General features: G+C 40.7%; 2 long non-coding RNA genes across 2 annotated transcripts in view; both read right to left on the reverse strand.

The window, feature by feature from the left end:
* LOC121102103 overlaps positions 1 to 2,145 on the reverse strand; it is a 38,640-nt gene extending 36,495 nt beyond the window's left edge. Inside the window, exon 1 of the long non-coding RNA XR_005834185.1 lies at positions 1,019 to 2,145. This is a non-coding gene — a long non-coding RNA (uncharacterized LOC121102103). The remainder of the gene's footprint in view (positions 1 to 1,018) is intronic.
* Positions 1 to 19,019, reverse strand: part of LOC103672938 — a 123,321-nt gene that overhangs the window by 100,289 nt on the left and 4,013 nt on the right. The gene's annotated exons all lie outside the window — the stretch shown is intronic.

Below are 19,019 nucleotides of genomic sequence, written 5' to 3' on the forward strand. Positions count from 1 at the left end.
AACACAATATCTCAATTATAAAATGTCGTATGTTGCTCCTTAGCAAAATGAATTGCAAAATTCTCCTTTCAGTAAGGCTTGGACCTAGTACCTCTCTACATGTCACAGAGTTGGGCAGATGGCAGATAATGAATCCCTGCTTATGAGTTTCACATCATAAACAGCTTTTACTCCCTACTATGTTGAAAATGCTGTCATAGGCAAAAAAGGCTGGGGATACATTTCATCAGACCAGTCTTTGGCCCTTATCGCAGAGTCCAGTGCATCAGAAATGTAAATGTAAATCAATAATTATAGCCAAACTTGTTAAATGCCATAACAAGAGTTTAAACGAAGATGAATGGGAGCACTACATCAGAGTTGGCATATACCACTGAAGACATTTGGTCAAGGCTGCCCCTACATAATAAGGTAGACAACAGAAGAAAGAAATTTTTCCAATAGAATGAAAAGCACAGAAACAAGATAGGTCCTGAGAGGTTCAAGGAGGAGAAGAGAGCTAGTTCTAGCCAGAGCATACAGTGTATAAGAAAGAAAAGAGGGAAGAGATGAGGCAGGGCCATGCTAAGGAATTAGGATCTCATTCTGAAGGTGCTGAGGAGCCATCGATGGGTGAGTGTTGTGTTCAGATTTGCACTTGTTACACAGCCCACTTTAGCAGCAACAGGTAGGACAGACCAGACAATCATGAGCAGACCAGTTAGGAGACTACTGCCACCATCCAGGTGAGTAACAATGATGCCTTAGGCGAGGGCCATGGCAGTGGGGACGGGAACTCAATAGTGCATAGATTTGAGAAGTACTATGGGGGTAAAATGAACACCATCTCATGACTAGTAGAAGAAAGAGTTTGAAGGAGAGATCAGACGGGGAACCCCGGTAGATAGTGATAGTGTTCATCGAGATTAGCTGTAAAGTCAAGAGCCCAGAATTTGGAGTCAATGCTGGAATGTTCATCACTTAGCTATAAGGAAAACTCGGTTTCCTCACAGGAGAAGTAAAAATAGCTATGACTTACCTCACAGATCTGTTGTAGGAGTTCAGTGAAATCATGCAGGAAAAAGTGCTTTACATGCTGGAAGGGGCTACATACAAATGTTAATTGTTATCCTATTGACTTGAAAACTCTTTGAATCCAGCAGAACCAAACTCTGACCTTTTTCCCTAGAACTAGTTACTGACACTATGTCTCTCATAATTAAAGAAAATGTTGCTTGTGCAGGACAGGTAAGCAGAAGGGCTTATTCAAGTCATAATGACGAGTCAAGATGACAAGTCAATCACACACACTCCCCAGCCCTCTCCCCTATGCTGCCAAGCAGGAAATGGCTGTCAGGGGTTATTGTGCAGGTGACAGTTAACAGCCATACTTTTAACATTCCATCAAACCTAGTGCTTTGGCCTGCTTTTAGTCACATAGGTAAGAACTCATTGTTTATGTCCTGAAAAAGCAACAGTTGTAACTTGGTGATTTGAGATTTGTTTATACCAGCTAATCAGTGGATTCTGAACAAGAAGAATGTCCTCAGGCCCAAGGAGGACACCAACACAAATGTTATTTTCTCTGAACTGTCAATTAAAAGTCTAGATGAATAATAATAAACATGACCTCAGAGCTGGTCACCAGTGACGTCTGGCCCCTAAACTCCTATCTTGAAAAGGGGTTGCACTTTCATTGCCTTCCTCTAAATGGTTTTTGTGAAGGAAACCACAGCTTGTTTGTACAGGTTGACCAGAGATCACACACACAGTTTCTACGTGAATAGGTAACATGCGCTTCTGCCTCTAGCTCTGTTTCACCCGTTGACCTTCCACACTGCTCTGAATTCTCAGGGTACTTATTCAGTTGTCAACTACACACATTTGATTAGACCTCATCTTCCCGAAGTATGGCTTCTGGGTCTCTGTTGGAACACAGGGACCTTCCTGTCCTTGTGTAGTTGTTGGGCTTATTTCTTAGGTTATTTCAGGTTTATTTCTTTCCAGCACCAAAGACATTTGTTAGAGTTTTGATGTTGAGATGGCATAAATCTGAATTCACTGAAGTAGGAGTCCACTAAGAATATATTATATATATTTGGGAATAAACACACAACCTTAAATTTTTATTTATATAGTAATAGCTAACATTTCTTGATCATTTATGGTGTCCCAGATATTCGACTAAAGGCTTTACATGAATCATTCCATTTAATTCAAGACAACCTTGCATGGTATGTACTATTATTACCTTTAAAGATCAGCAAATCCAGGCTCAGAACAGTTAGAAATTTGCCCAAGTCCACATAGGCAAGAAAGTGGCAGATCTATCATTTGAACCCAAGTCTGTCTGATGCCAGAACTTGGTTTCTTAACTGTTATAGAATGGTCTTTATACGATACCATTTCATGTACTCTTATTACTGCTGGCTGAAAGCCAAAAGGGATGCAAGAGAAGCTTGTCTTCTGGTACTGTTCTGCTTCTCTCTTCTAGGAACTTCCCTACTTCATCCCCACATGTCCCATCCTGTGTCCTTATAGTGCCTCAGCATCTCACCTAAGTCTGTTCTTTGGGAGTATGAACCTTAGCCTCCACTATATTCCCATTGATATATACCAGTCGGATATCTTTCTTAAAGCATCTTCTTCGGTTAAGTGTTCAATGGAAAGGATCTGATAAAATTAATTTATACCTGGAGGCTAATGACTGAGAATGATTGATTATTCCTTTCAGAGGTATCTGCATTTTCACAATGGAATCTTGCCTTAACCCAGAGTCAGTAAGAGGGGACCTGAAAATTTCAAGTCAGGGTCTTCTCAGTGCTACCATATTTGTCATGCCATCTGGACACAGGGTAAGCGTGCTGCTCATCACATCTCGGAATGAGAAAGCTAGTGTAAGCTGTACACTATTTTGTTATTCATGCAAGAGAAAATGTAGAAAATCGTATGTGGGATTACTACAGGATTTATCTGAAGCTATGTTAACAATTATTACCCAAGTCATCATTAGAGGTAGCATTAGCATTATTGGACAGGAATTGTATAATTAGGAAACTACTATTGGAATGAGATATTTGCTAAGCGTTCTTTGGGGTCCTCGAAGTACCATTTAGGAGAATCATATTGTCTCTTTGTCTAGATGATTATTACTAAAACTTCTTTGTGTAACTGAATATACAAAACTCTATATAACACTAAGGAGTTAGCATTATATTCAAGTTTTCAAGTAACAGGGATAGAGTCATGGTGTAGATTTATCCATATTCTGTTACCCATGTTCCATTGGGACGTGCAATTGTGAAATAGCTGGCTGAGGTTAGGGTTACAAACTATCTCCTTGAAACCGAATGAGGCTAACTTAAACAAATGGGAATTGACCTCAGTAATTACATGCTCTAAACAACTGAGATTTGCCAGTATCTGAATAAGATTTAAGAAATTCATTCTCTGGAACTGAAAGTTCAACTTTTTTCAGGAGGACTTAACCTACTCACTTAGCCAAATAGATCTAATACATAATTTGTAAATATCTACCCCATACTATGTACCATTCACTATACATAAAAGTTATATTCTCTCTGTAAATATAGAGAAAAAATAATAGCTGAGTCACAGGATTAATGTTTTATAATTATATAATAGCTGTGGAAACACTCTAAAACACATTAGAGATATAGTAGATCAATACTATTGTCATAATTAGAAGAGTCTGTATTCTAGAAAACCAGAATCATATATATAGTAACAATCTGATACATACATGGAAATGAAAAGTATTAAGAGGAAGAGTAACACGATCAAATCTGCTTTAGAAAGATTACTTTGGCAGAGGTGTGAGGAATGGATAGGCAGGGGATGAGAAGCATGGAAAAGTGGGATGGGGAAAAAGAGACACTGTCCATAAGGAGACCAATTATTAGGACACTATTGCAAACAGCTCAGGCAAGAGAGGATGAATTCAAGAGATGTTATAGAGGGTAGACTTAATGAGTCTTGGCAATCAATCAATGGGTGGGCCATTGGGGGCAGGTGGATATGGAGGAGAGGAAAAAATAAATAAGAATTCTTCACATCTGAGAAGCAAGAACTACTAAAGAGTAGCTGCTATAAACCATCACTTTACTTCCTCATTTACTTTAGGCAATATAGAAATTCAGTTGGCTCGTTGGTAGATAGCGGTTGGGCAATCAAATTCCTTCCTTTCCATTTGTTTTCTGTTCCTTCTGAGAGCATTATCAAGGAGCCACAAATCTCTCAAGTCTGAGTTCTGCTCCCAGGACTCAGCATATGGGGCAGGGATATCTTCCACGGGGGCCTGTGTAAAAGTCCCAGGAAGTGGGTTGGTCCCAGTTCAGGGCACTCATCCACGGATGCCACCTGCAGTCTAGCCAAGTGGAGAATCTGATCATTGGCCAAAGAGGACTGCAAAAGGCTCAAGTCGAAGAAGTAATAGCAAGTGCCAGGTCCTAGGGTGAGGCAAGGCGGTAAGAGGAAAAATGAGTCACAAGGTTAGAAATGAGAACAGACTGAGGAAGGGTTAGGAATGAGTGTGAGATAAGCTGGGGTGAATGGTTCAGGACAGAAGCCATGAATTCTGAAAGAATGAGGGAGGCCTGTTTTCATGTAACGTGGGCAGGTTGGTACAGGCAAATACCTGATAGCTTAAAGGCACTGAACAGGCCCAGACACCTTATATGGAATCCCAAATCTAAAGTATCTCTGCCTCAAGAGCTAAAGAAACTTACATTCTTATAATTATAGCAGAGTTTCCTATTTGTGTTTCAGTTTCCGAAGATTTGCACTAGAAATAGACATTCTCAGTAAGTGAGGCCACAAGCTCTTTCGCCCCCTTGGAATTCATGGGACAGATGATTTCTAATCCTGAAATCTAAATGCAAGGCTATCCATCTTTCTTATTCTATTGGGTTACTATTTTGAAAGACAAATCCTCTAATCTATAAACACAGACTGCTTCATTAACTGTGTTTAACAGGTAGCGGAGGCTTAGTTACTGACAACTGCCAGGCGGTGACTTGGAATCCAGCCCTTGGTTTTCGAATTTGCTGTAACATGATACAGAGCACAGAGCACATATTTTGCTTTAAGAGAGAAGTCTAATTTTGTTCAAGTTTGTACTCAGGCTGCCATCATCTGTGCACGCTGCTTTAGGCTCTGCAAGAAGTTCACACTGGCCTTGTGGTTGACAAAGAGTAAAACAAGGAAGTAGGAAAAGTGCAAGAAGAAACTATAGTGAATCCTTCTCCCACCGCCCCCCACCCCCCCACCCCTGGCCCAAATATAGTAGTAGTTATAAAAGGGATAAAAAGCTCAAGTAAGAAAAAGCTTGTGAGGGAAAATCCAAGCTGGGAAAGGCTTCGTAATCACAGCTGTCTCTGACTCTTTCCCATCAGAGTTTTGACCTTTGTTCTACTCTAAGGCTGCTCCCAGCCTTCTAGCCCAGGCCCCCACTGACACCGTCATGCCTGCTTTCCAGCGGTCCTCCTCGACTGGTGATGGGCCACTCCCTTTCTTCTGCCAGAACAGGGGAAGCATTTTTCACATGGATTTTTACTGAGGAGAAAAGAGGAGACAAAAGCAAGGAAACACTGATGCCTAGAACTGGACAGGATTCTTTAAGACAATGATTCTCAAAGTGGGCTCGCTGGGTCTATCAGCAACACCAAGGAACTCAATAGAAATGCACATTCTCAGGCCCCATCCCAGACCTTCTGAATCAACTCTGGGAGTGAGGCCCAGCCATCTGTCGTTTAAGAAAGCCTTCAGGTGATTCTAACCCAGGCTCAAGTTTGAGAACCACTGTTCTAAGGAAACCACAACCTAGTCCTGGGTAGCCTCAACCAGCCCCCTCTGTAGAGTACACAGCCTCCTCCTTCTCTCCATGGCGTCAGCCATGTTTGGTTCTGTTTGCCTACAGCCTGGTCTCTAGTGGCTAACTCTACATTTGGGCCAGTGGACTCCATGTTCTGGGGTAGCATATGAGCCAAGTATTACTACTACTAACCATCATTCCAGGAGCTTCCACATCTTTTGCCTGTTGCTCACGTGCTCTACCCTCTCCTAAGTGTATTACACTCGGTGTTACATTTAATACTCGTAACATTCTTATCTGCATCTTCCAAATGAGGAAATGTGGAGTCAGAGAAGGGAGTTGCCAAAGGGATGCCAGGTCATAAGGGACAGGGCCAGGATTCTCACCTAGGTATCTATGACTCCAAAGCCCATCCGCACAACCTTGATATCACACTGCCTCCACATGGCCACGTGGTTCCTGTGTCAGGCACCACTGTCTGGGCAGCTTACGTAACTGTGTGTCAACTCACTCTCTTGGCCCCCTGAGTCTTCTCCTTATGCACTGACCCTTCACATATTATCCCAGGACAAGCTACTTAACCTCACTGAGCTTCAGTTCCCTTGTCCGTCAAATGGAGAAATAATCTTTACCTCAGAGGGCGGATGAGGATCCAATAGGTAAATGTATGTGAAGTATTGTCAATTATAACAGAAATAAAAGACCTAATTATCTCCTCTCTACAGATGAGGAAACCTATGGTCAGTGTGGTTACCTGGGAGACACAGGCTTTCCACCTGTTATTTGAGGTTGTGAGGAGGGCTCTGCTCCCCGAAGCTCCCTCTACTTGCACTTACAAGTAGAGAGCCATATTTAATAAGTAGTCTCTATTAAGATGAAGATGTTCTCAGGCCAGGGTAACGAAATGGGCAAAACACAGATACATTTGGATCCAGAGAGGTGAGAAAAGCCTAGAACCAGGGCACAGCCTGGGAGAGTACTGGCTCAGCCACTAGCTGCCAAAATGGGCTTTGGGCAGCCAGAGGACACAGGGTCAGGGGAGTGGACAGAGAGCAGAGACTCAGCTGGGAGAAGTAGGAGAGCGCAAAGGATCACACACTTTATCATTTTGCTTATGGCCCAATTATCCATATTAGCATCGAAATCCACATTTCAGGGGTGCCTGGGTGGCTCAGTCATTAAGTGTCTGCCTTCTGCTCAGGTCACGATCCCAGGGTCCTGGGATCGAGCCCCACATCAGGCTCCCTGCTCAGCGGGAAGCCTGCTTCTCCATCACCCACTCCCCCTGCTTGTGTTTCCTCTCTCGCTGTCTCTCTGTGTCAAATAAATAAATAAAATCCGTTTTTTAAAAAAAGAAATCCACATTTCATCCTCTCTCACTTTTTACATGATTTCCATTGCCTTCAGAGCAATCCTATCTTTTCATTTGTCCTTTTCCCTTTCTGTGTTTCTCAGCTTTCCAGTTGTTTTCATTGTTCTTTTCATACTTCTTTCCCACAGATGAGGTGAGTTCTCTGTGAACCAGACGTTCACTCTTAGGCTTTCTTCTCTTCCCCATTTCTTTTTCATGGTGTGTCTGTAGCACACCTAGTGTTTCAATAAGGAAGAGGTCACCAAGCCAACGGAGGACGTGGGTGCATTTTGTGGAAACTAACCATGTTACACCATGAAGACAGAAGAAGCCCCGAGCAACCCTGGATGTCTCCATTGTTGGGTTTTGTGAGCACTGATGTGACAGAGGAGATACTATGTATGTTTTCATGGGAGGTTTTTTTTTTTTTTAAGTAATCTCTACACCCAACATGTGGCTTGAACTCACAACCCCGAGATCAAGAATATAGTACACTCCTCCGACTGAGCTAACCAGGTGCCCCTACAGGAGGGTTTTTATACAGGGATATTCTTTAAAGCTATTTTTCTGTTTTTTCCTTGCATGAAATATATTTTCTTTGAAATGGAATTTCTTAAAGAAATATGGGCATGAAATAACCCCAAATGAATGCTGACTGGAGAATGGGTGTTAAAGGAAAACTCTCTACCTACTCTCTTTGGGGCAAATTATTCTTCTGCAAGTAATTTTTTTTAAAGATTCCATTTCTACATGGCAAAGCTGCTTTCAACAAGATTCTGTGCATGTTAGGCTATCAATGAAAACAACAGGCTCAAGCATGGGATAAAGTACAACCATCTTGAAATACCCACAAGGAATTCACATGCCATTCCCTACTTAGGTCATAATTAAAAAGGAAAAGCCACACTTGACCAAATTTCTGGTCCATCCAGCCCTGAATTTTTATAGGACGACTCAGAGACATGTTGGCAGTAGGAGCGGAGAGGGTGTGGTTGGCCTCTTTAATGACAACCTGAAAGGTTAAAGACATTTCACAAGATTCTCTTAGTAAGCTATCATGGTTTATCTTCTACAAATATAGCCTAAATCCTTCCTGAATCTGTTTTCACCTCAACTTGTTGCTTGAGGGGGTGAGTTCCCTAGGTTTTACTGCCCACTGCATGGAGTCTCACTTCTTTTCCTTTGTCTTGAACTTGATTCTTTTGAGTTTTAAGGTCTGTGGTGAGTTCTAGCCAATAAACACATTTGATCATTATTTACTCTGTACATATCCTTCATGATGCTTTTATAGTGTAGATAATACGGGGACCCACCTTATAGGGGTAATAGGTATTGAATGACTCAGGACATGTCAAGTCACAGAGTAATTCTAAATAAACGGTTATTAGTAGCACCAATATTAGTATGGACATTGGCCATTGCCTCAAATCTTTTTCTTTTTGGATTAAAAACTACTAATACTTTGTGTCTTCTCATTCCTTTGTTCTGGCTGCCCATCTCTATACCATCTTGGGTTCCGTTTTGCCTTTCTTGATTTATGGCCCCCTGAATTAAACATTGTGCTCCTGCCCCAAGTTTTTTTTTTTTTTTCAAAAACAGGATAATGTATCATTCTGTTTCTAGTCTGTTTTCTATGAATGCACAGAATTTTGTTGACCTTTATGGCCCAAACGGTGCAGTGAGCTGAAATTGTTCCAGAAATATCTGCAACTCCTAGATCTCTTTCCTGAGCCATAAATGACAACAATCTTATCATTTCTACGATACAGTTAGGGTTTTTTTTTCTGTAGGTGCTTTACCTTACTGAGATAATCTACTGTTCATTTTTCCCACTCTCCCAATTTTGAAAGACTTTCTTGCCATCTATGCTATGTCAGTTTGGCATTTCACTACTGAGAAGAGCTTAGTGCCAGCTACAAACACAGAAATACCACTGTGTATACCTTATTTTATACCACTTGTAACACTTACATAAATCTGGGACCATAGAGTATTAATGCTGACATTTCTCCATCCACAGAAGCACCCACTTTTTCTTACCCTCCATTTCTTTTTTTTTTGAAGATTTTATTTATTTGTCAGAGCATGAGCACAAGGGGGGGAGCAGCAGGCAGAGGGAGAAGCAGACTCCCCGCTGAGCAGGGAGCCCAATGCAGGACTCAATCCCAGGACCCTGGGATCATAACCTGAGCTAAAGGCAGACACTTAACCGACTGAGCCACCCAGGCGCCCTCTTACCACCCTCCATTTCATTCTGTAAGTTCGCTTGCCTTCCATGACAAAATGTTTCCCCAGATCCCACAGGGACTCATTTAACAACAAAAAAAAAATCAACAGTATGGAAGCTTGTCAAGGTTTTTTTTTTTTTAAGTCTATGTAAATGCTATCCTCTGGTTCCTCCTCGTCCGTCTGTTATTTACTCTCTTGAGGAGCGTTAATAGATTAGTCAGACATGATTTTCCCTCACAGAAACCCTGCTGTCTTCCTTCTGAAAGGTCATGTTTGACTCTGACTTTAGATTTATTATTTGGCTATAAAAAATTGTTCAGAGAGTTCCAGATTTTGTTTTTTAAGAATTTTTAAATATAATCATTAAATGTCAGTGCTTTAAAGAACCTTACAGATGGCTCAATTCTCTTCCTTTTACAACGAGGAAACTGAGGCCTAAAAAAGCTTCTGCCAAATGCATTTTCCATTTCTTGGTCTCTTAACAATTCGAGTAAAATTCTTATTTTGGCTCATGCTAATATGTTTGGGGCTAGATCACATGTGGGGCTCGATCTCACGACTGAAGCCAAAACCAAGAGTCCATCGCTTAACAAACTGCACCATCCAGAAGCCCCTCCACAGCCCATGTTCTGACTAAGCACACTATATGCCACCTGTCAGAATTGAGTGTTTTCAATAGCAACGTTAGCTCTTTCCTAATCTGATGGCAACTTTGTATTTGATCCTAACTGCACTTATTTTTGTATTTTCCCCTCATTATTTATTACCATCCCTTGCTCCAATGCATATGCACACGCACGCATGTATACACAGGAAAATGCTTTAATGACATAATTTCCCTGCCCATGCCATCTCTTTTTCTGCCCCTTTGTGTGCCTCAGAGATGTCCATGGTAAGTTTCCCCATGGACTAAAGTACATAAACCCTAATCTGAAATTAAAAATATTCTCATTGTTAAAGAAAAAAAAACCCTAAAAATTCTTACAATTAATCTCTAAGGGCAGAAATCACACTGTAGGGACGCCTGGGTGGCTCAGTCAGTTGGGTGTCAGACTCTCGATTTTGGCTCAGGTCGTGATCTCAGGGTTGTGGAATGGAGACCTTCTTTGGGCACTGAGATGGCTTGAGATTCTCTCCATCTCCCTCTGCCCCTCCCACAGCTTGTGCCCTCTGTCTCTCTCTGTCTTTCTAAATAAATAACTAAAATCTTTTTAAAAATCACACTGTAATTTTTTGTTGTAACCTAAACATTTTAGGGATTCAAAAAAAAAATCACGGAATGAAGGAAAACATTTTAGGCACTCTGGATTCCAACTGATGCAACCCCTGATTGCTATGTAACTTCGGAGCAAGTGAAGATGCTTTTGTAAATAAGCATTAGATTTCCAAAGATTCACAGGGGTTGTTGAGCACAGTGGAGGCTCTGGGGAAGAGGCAAATGGACGGGGGAACAGGAAATACCACTATTCACCAACGGTCAGTTCTGTACCAGATAGCACAGCAGAGCAGTTTATGTTCATCATCTCATTTAATCCTCATGTCAGCATTCGGATGAGGCATTAACAACTCCCATTTTGCAGATAGAGAAAAGGAGGCTCAGACATCAAGTTCACGAAGCTAATAAGGTCTGTCTGGCTCCAAAGCCCAAGTTTTTTTTTCCCCATTAAATTGTACTACTTTTCAAAAAGTAGATGCCCCTTAGCCTGTTTTAGAGTAAAAATTTCAAAGTAAGAAGAAAATGGTGTGAGTATATCCTATATTTTTCTTTTAGAAAGCTCTTACTGAAAGAAAGCCCTTACTCTTTATAAACAGCACAAAGCTGCTTTGTGAAGGAAGAAAAATGTGTTTTGAACAACAGTACTTATCAGTTAATTCCGTTCGTTATAGTGAAGCACACTTTTTCTTTAACCTCTCCTATTGGAGAACAAGGAAGGAAAAATTAGTTCAAAATGTTATAGATCTTATCACCTTTAGAACAAAAGTTCTCACTAAAAATGCTGCACCCAAATGATATTAACAACCAGAGTAAGTTAAAAGAAATTCAAACTTGTAGACCTGTGATCTTGCCCATGAGGTATTCATTAGTCATGATTTTTTTTTCAATATTCCACATAGAGAAAATGAAGCTCTCTACCTTCCATTTCTTATAATTAGTAGAAGCATAGCAGTTAAAAGCATAAATTCTGATGTCACACTCCCTTGGTTCAAATTCCAGCTCTATCCCTTAAGAACTATATGACCTTGGGGGCACCTGGCTGGCTCAGTCTTTAAGCATCTGCATTTGGCTCAGGGAGTGATCCTGGAGTCCTGGGATCGAGCCCCGCATCGGGCTCCCTGCTACTCTGGGAGCCTGCTTCTTCCTCTCCCACTCCCCCTGCTTGTGTTCCCTCTCTCACTGGCTGTCTCTCTGTCAAATAAATAAATAAAATCTTTAAAAAAAAAAAAAGAACTATATGACCTTGGCTTAAAGAGTTGTCAGATTGAGTAAGTAAAAATACAGGATGACCAGTTAAATTGGAATTTTAGATAAATAATGATGTCTTTCAGTATAAGTATGTCTCATGCAGGATTATTCAACACTTACCTAAAATTCAAGTTTAGGGGGTGCCTGGGTGGCTCAGTCGGTTGAGCATCTGCCTTTGGCTCAGGTCATGATCCCAGGGTCCTGGGATCGAGCCCCACATTGGGCTCCCTGCTCAGCGGGAAGCCTGCTTCTCCCCCTGCTTGTGTTCTGTCAAATAAATAAATAAATAAAATCTTTAAAAAAATAAAATAAAATTCAAGTTTAACTGGGCATTGTGTATTTTATCTGGCAATCCTACCTTAGGTGAGTTACTTCATCTCTCTGTGCCTCAGTTTTGTCACCTATAAAATGGGAATGATATGACGATAGTAGTACCAAGCCCATGGAGTTGTGGTGAGAAGGACATGGAAATATATGTAAATTGAAACCATGCCTGACACAGAGCAAGCATTATATGAATGATAGCTCTTATAATTACCTAATTTTCTAGTTACATTAATACAAGTTGGGCTTGGGCTCCTGCTTTAAAAAGGACAATGCAAGAATTGTTTTATATCTCATTTACTAGGTGCAGAACCAAAGTGGAAGAGCAATACTGAACTGTATTGTTATGCATACTCACATTGAATACCTTACTTTTTTACTAGGAAACATATTCAGTAACTCAGCACTTTACAACCCAGACACTGTTTCTTCTGTTATTGTTCATATAAATGACCTTTCCATACAGCAATAACCTTTTTATGCTTTTAGAGTCTGGAAAAAAAATAAGAAAGTATCTTTTTTTTTTAGTATCTATTTCATTAACTAAATCCATCCTTCACAACATAGTAAGCACTCATTTCTCTATATTTGCATAACAGGAATCTGTATATTGTCAGATGCAAAAGTAACATTAAAATTTAAGAGCTGGTATGCTTCAGTTTCTTGTAGCACCTGAGAAAAACCCAAACACATAATAAAATGCACTGTACAAAACATTTAGAATATAATCTATTTGTATCTGCTTTCATGATTTCAGATTGTAAATGTCTACCACTATTTTCCCAATTTATATGAAAAGCATGATTTATCTATGTTAATTTCAAGTTGGCATTTAGCCACTTGAACGCTTACGTTCACATATGGTAAACTATAGGGATGTGTGAAGTTTCAGAAAAGGTCAATAGCACAGAAAGAATGGAAGAACCAGAATAGTATGAATGATTCTGAAAAATTGGGGAAATATTAACTAAAGTTGCTGTGCACTTTCACAGCAGGCAAATAGCATAGTTTTGCCAGTAATCTGTGCTTTAGATTGCAATAAATTCTTCCTGTTTTTCTTTCCACTGTAGAAGACACTAACTTGGCTTCATGCAACCAGGCATGCATGTCATCTCCCACCTCATTTTCTTTTGAGTGTAGGAGGGGAAATATAATACAAACTGCCCTGGCGCACAATAATCTATTTTACAGTTGCATTCAAGAAAACCATCCCAGAAAACCTGGCAACATAGCATTCAGATCTCTTCACGTCACTCCTGTCCTTTACTCCACTCTTTACTTGGCTGTCATTATCACGCATTCAAAGGGTAATCTATGTATGCAGGGACACAGCAGAACTATTTAGTAATATAATCTTATAGAGATGAAATTAATAATAATTACTTTGACAAAAATAGTATGCTTTCTGCAGATAGATATGATGTCAGTAGGCACAGGCAGCATCTCACTGGACCAAAGTATCGGACAATTATTCAAGAAGTGACTCTCTAAATGGGAAGTGAACAGTTCCAACTTGGTTTCTATTTTTCATGTCCTTTATTGACGACTTGCCATCAGCTTACAAAGGATTCCTCTCTGCAATTCTCAATCTATATTTGCAATCTGACCTCTTGTTATTTTTAACTACCTTCTGGACATCTGCGCTTGGATATCGTACAAGCACTTCAAACTCTGCACCCAAACTGAACTCCTTATCTTTTCCCCAAAGCTGGTCCTCCTCCCATATTCCCTGGCTCAGCTCCAGGCATCAACATTTTACCCATTTCCCTAAGCTAGATGTCTCTGGCATTTTAAACGTCTCCCTCTGGTCTTGGCCACTTCCAATCAATTGAATGCTGTTGATTCCACCCCCAAATTGTTTCTGGAATCTATCCCCTCCTCTTCATTCTCATAGCCATAAATTTAACTCGGTCCTTCTCCTGTACTGTTACAATGGCCTCCTAATGGCCTCTTAATAGGTCCCTCTGCTTCCAGCCTCTCCCATATCGAATCTATCCTTTATGTACTAACCAGAGGGGCGTTTTGTTTTTGTTTTTTGAACATACAAATCTGGAGCAAATTCCTCTCTTCCTTAAAACCACTCAGTACTCCTAGGAGCTTACAGGATCAAGCCCAAAGTCTTTCGCATGGCACACAAAGCTCACCGTCTGCCCCTCACTTCCTTCCTACCTCATTACTAGGATGCTTCACGTACTCTGTATTTTGCCTGTTAAACCAAAGCTAGCTCGTCCTCAAAGAAAGCTTGTCATTTCTCTAAGCTAGTGATTCACAACCAAGAGGACACATCATAATCACCCAAGGAGTTGTGCTTTTTTTTAAGATTTATTTACTTATGGGGGTGAGGGGCAGAGGGAGAGAATCTTTCAAGCAGACTCGTCGTGGGGCTCCAGCCCACAGCCCACGAGATCATGACCTGAGCCGAAACCAAGAGTTGTACATTCAACCTACTGAGCTACCCAGGTGCCCGGTTTTTGTTCTTTTGTTTTTTTAATAAAATACACATGCCCTTTCTCTACCTCAGATCTACAAAATCAGAATCTCTACAAATGGAGCACAGTATGTAGATTTTAATTAGATCATCAGGTGATGGGGGATACGCATGCCCGGCTTAGGCATTTGTTTGTGCTGTTCTTTCCATCTGGAATGCTCTCTCTACTCCCTCGCCCCGAGACTTTTCCTGGCTATCTCCTATCCATTTTTCAAGGCTTAGTTCATATGTCACCTCTTTTGTGAAACCTTCCAGGATCTACACAGGTAAAATATATTTCTCTCTGGTGTCTGTTGTAGCATGTTTAAATGGAGTGCTACTATTATAATGTAGTGCTTTGAGTACTCCTTGTTTTTTATGGTGTTCTCCTGCAAGAAAGCAAACTCCTTGCATTTCTTTGTATTCCCAGCTCTTAGCACAGTTCCTAGCACTGTGCTCAAGAAATATGTGAGAAAGAAAAGAATGGAGGAGAAAGCAAAGGGAAAAGGGAAAGGTGGTGTGGCCTCGGCTGTCTCTGGACCCCAAGTGCAAGTATAAAAAGACATTCTGTCTTCTATTTCTCAGCAAAACCCCCCTGTTACAGTCTACACTTGGACCCTTGTGGTGGGCCTCATGGGATAAAATTCTGACTTTTTACTAATCTTAAACTTTCAATTTGGCACAGGAAAAAAAAATGAGTAGGGTGGAAGCTTTGCTTCTCTACAATGTTGAGTTTCTGCCCCCAGAAACTTCTGGTAGTCCCTGATAATAGTCCTGCAAGGGCTGCCTGTTATTCTCCTGCTCTGTTCATGTCCTCTTGAGAACAGCAGTAACAAAACTATGGGAGCTTTTACCACAGGGTGACAGAACCCCAGCAAGCAAGTTGAAGGGTGGTAATTTTACACAACTGCCTTTCTTAGAGGTCCTGGCAACAACTTCCTTTTCCTCAGTGTGAGCTGATGGCATAGTCACTTCCTATTTGGTCTCAACTGCCAGTTTTTTTCCTGTTTTTAACTGCCACCTTTGACTAGAACTGTTTTCTTGAGGAGCCTACAAATTAAAGAACAAGTGGTCAATTCAAACCATCCTAAAAAGTTAATTCAGAGGGGGAAAGAATCACCCTGATTGGTTGTTCAGCATCGTTTCACAGTAACACATGAAGGGTTCTCCTGTGGCTAAAACCTGCACTCTGGAGGGCATAAAGAAGTTACCTGACTTCATTACAAAGAGCCCAATCTCCCAAAGAATCTCTCCTAAGGAACTCCCCAGTCTTCACGTTCCCAATGGCAACACAAAACTATCATTATGGGATGACTGGTGTGGAAAGCAGTGGCCCTGTCACCACTGAGGAGGTTGGGAGGGAAGGCCTACAGGGTTCTGAGGGCCTTCGCCTTAGGTCCAAGGCCTGTAAAGATCCCCAGGGGAATTCTGTGAGAATTTAGGCAGGCAGCACAACAGAAACTAGGAGGAAACCTCCTACCCTTCCATCTTTTGACTCCTGCCTCGACACAGGCATGACATTATCTGGGCCGCATTTACTGCTCTCAGTTCTCTAACTCATCGGTGAGGGCAAAGAGGCAATGAGCTCAATTCTTTTGCTACCTAAATGCAAATATTTCGAAGTGAGTAAGCATATGTGTAAAGAAATCTTATAAGCAGGAAACCACTTTAAGCAGCATCTGCTTCACCCACGTCCTCTGTGACTCTATTCCCCTCAGCAGCATCAGGAAGCAAAGCTAGCAAGAAAATTCGGCCGGGCTGAGTCTTAGACACTAGTTTTTGTTAAAAATGATACTGTGGTAGAATCCTGTGCAAGCCCCCAAAGGCTTAACGCTCCTTGACCGAGAACTGAGTCTATAGGTTTTTCTCAGGACACTTTGCTGGAACAATAGCGAGGATGCAACATCTGCAAGAACTATTATGTCGTGGTTTCCAATTTGATACCCACAGAGAGTAAAGAGGAGATCTGAGGTATTGCATATGTTTTTACATATTTTTAAAAAGGACCCTTGCACGTCGTGCTTCCAAATATCAGTACAGAGTCTAGCACCTTGAATCAAAATCTTCCTGTCCCTGGATGGTGAGCTTCTGGAATTACCAAAATAATTCCCTTTTGTTCCCAATATTCAGATAATTGAAAGAAATTCAGATAACCGGATCAACTTGTCCTTGTACTTCATACATTTATACACATTAAACATTTCAATGTAGTTATTAAATAAGGCTCAAATTGTAAAAAGTCCAAAATGTGAAACCCTACGTCTAAATTTTGTCAAGCGAGGTAAGAGGTCAAATTTACCTTGACAAGGTCACATATTTGAAGGCTCCTAGGTAATACCTAGTACATTACAACCTGCTCCATGATTAAATATTTTTAAGCCAATCATTAAATTTTTCTTAAAGTTATTCTCTGTTCAATATTATTTTTCATTAGGTAGTAGTCACTCTTTGGAGGAACATGATCTATGGTTTCATACCAAGGTAACAGAAAAATAACTGCCTTGTTTCCAGTATTCCCCTGATGTGGCCCAATATCTTTTGGAGTATTTTTTGTTGGTGGTGGCTTTTTGGGTTGGTTTTTTTGCTTTTGTTTTTGTTTTTTGCCCCGACCACTACACTGAACTGAAATCCTCAGGGAACAGTGTTTCCCAAGTCTGTTGCTTAGTTAGTAACCCTTAATGCAAAGAGTACGGGGCATGGTTTCTCAAACCTAGGCACCATTGACATTTTGGACTGGACAGCCCTTTGTTGTGAGGGCTGTCTTGTGCACTGGAGTATGGGTAGCAGCATCTCTGGCCTCTACCAACTCCCGATAGCATCCTTTCTTCCCCATTTGTGACAACCAAAATATCTCCAGGAGGCAAAATTGCCCCTGTTTGAGAACCAGGACCCTATTACATCATTACCTCACTATGGCCTTCATCAAAGTTTGTCTGGCCATTTCTATCTACCTACACTTTAGCTATGAACCAGTCCACTCAGTAAATATTTATAAACATGGGTAAAGTTAAATGTTTAATATGGAGGGTATGACACATGTCAAGAAATTGAAACCACAGACTGTACATTTAAATTATTAAGTTTTCTTGGGCTCAAAGACAATGTCTAACTTGGAATTCACAGACTTTGCTTAATCTGTATGTGATCTTACTTTTTTAATATGGTTATTAAATATTCATAGCCACTCAGGTCACATCAATCAAGCAGGTACCAAATCCGATCTGAGGCACAATGTTGCACTCAATCGGGCCACCAAAGAGTATAAGATGTGGTATCTCCTCTCAAGGAACTTCTTCCATCAAGTTGTGGGAATATGTGGTAACATATTATTGGACTCTGGGCTGACATTTTGAAGTAAAATATTCAAGTGTCCTTTTTGGTGGGCAGTAACAAAAGCCCACATGAATTTGTCACTTTATTTAAATTAAGAAATATATATATGTATATATGAAAAAGCATAATCAAGCCACAAGGAACTCCATGTCACAACTCAAGTGATCTCTATCAAGTATAATTACAACAGATAGTTTATTTAATATCAGCAGACCAAAATAAGGGTCAGAAAGTTTACTAAGATCTCAAAAGTGGTGTTTTTAAGGAAATGTCTCAATAGTTCAGGTCTCAAAATTTAGCATTCAGTCTTCCACATTCTTACATAGCTCTGGCTCAGAAGGATGTCAGGGAAAGTCACTTCTCAGATAGGCATAATTTACTTATTTATTAAAATTACACAACTCACTCTTAGTTGGGAAATTAAAGTAACTGGAAAGAATTTAGAACACAAAAAGATTAACAGTATAACATATAGTAAAGTGAACAATTTAAAATTCAACAAGAGCAGTGCCCAGGAGTTTAGCCAGGCATCAGTAAAACATACAATGTACCCATTAGTTGCCTAGCACTATACTAACCTCAGTGAGCAACTCAAAGGAAATTCATTCATTCATTCATTCATTCATTCATTCAACAAATACCTATTGAGGGTTTATTATGTGCCACACACTCTTTTAGGCTCCAAGGATACAGCAGTGAACAAACCAGACAAAAATCCTGCCCTCAGAAAGCTGGCGTTCTACCTGAATAATTCCTATGTAAGAGAAGCTGGATCGCTGGCCTCAGAGAGTTAATCATCTTGTTCGGCAGACCGAACAAATGAAATAAGAAGAAAGAACTACAATGTTGAGCACTACTTCCACCAACATTCAAGAGGAGGAGTATCGAAGGAGGGTTTAGAGCAATGAGGAAGGTTCAGTGGGGCTGGGACTTGAGATTTAGACCCTTGCTACTCAAAGTGTCATCTGAGAATCACGAGTATTGGCACCACCTGGGAAACTGTTAGCAATACAGAATCTTGGGCCCATTCCAGACTTGC

Source organism: Ursus maritimus (assembly GCF_017311325.1).
Source record: "Ursus maritimus isolate PB19 chromosome X unlocalized genomic scaffold, ASM1731132v1 scaffold_X1, whole genome shotgun sequence".
In the NCBI taxonomy this organism is placed as follows: Eukaryota; Metazoa; Chordata; class Mammalia; order Carnivora; family Ursidae; genus Ursus; species Ursus maritimus.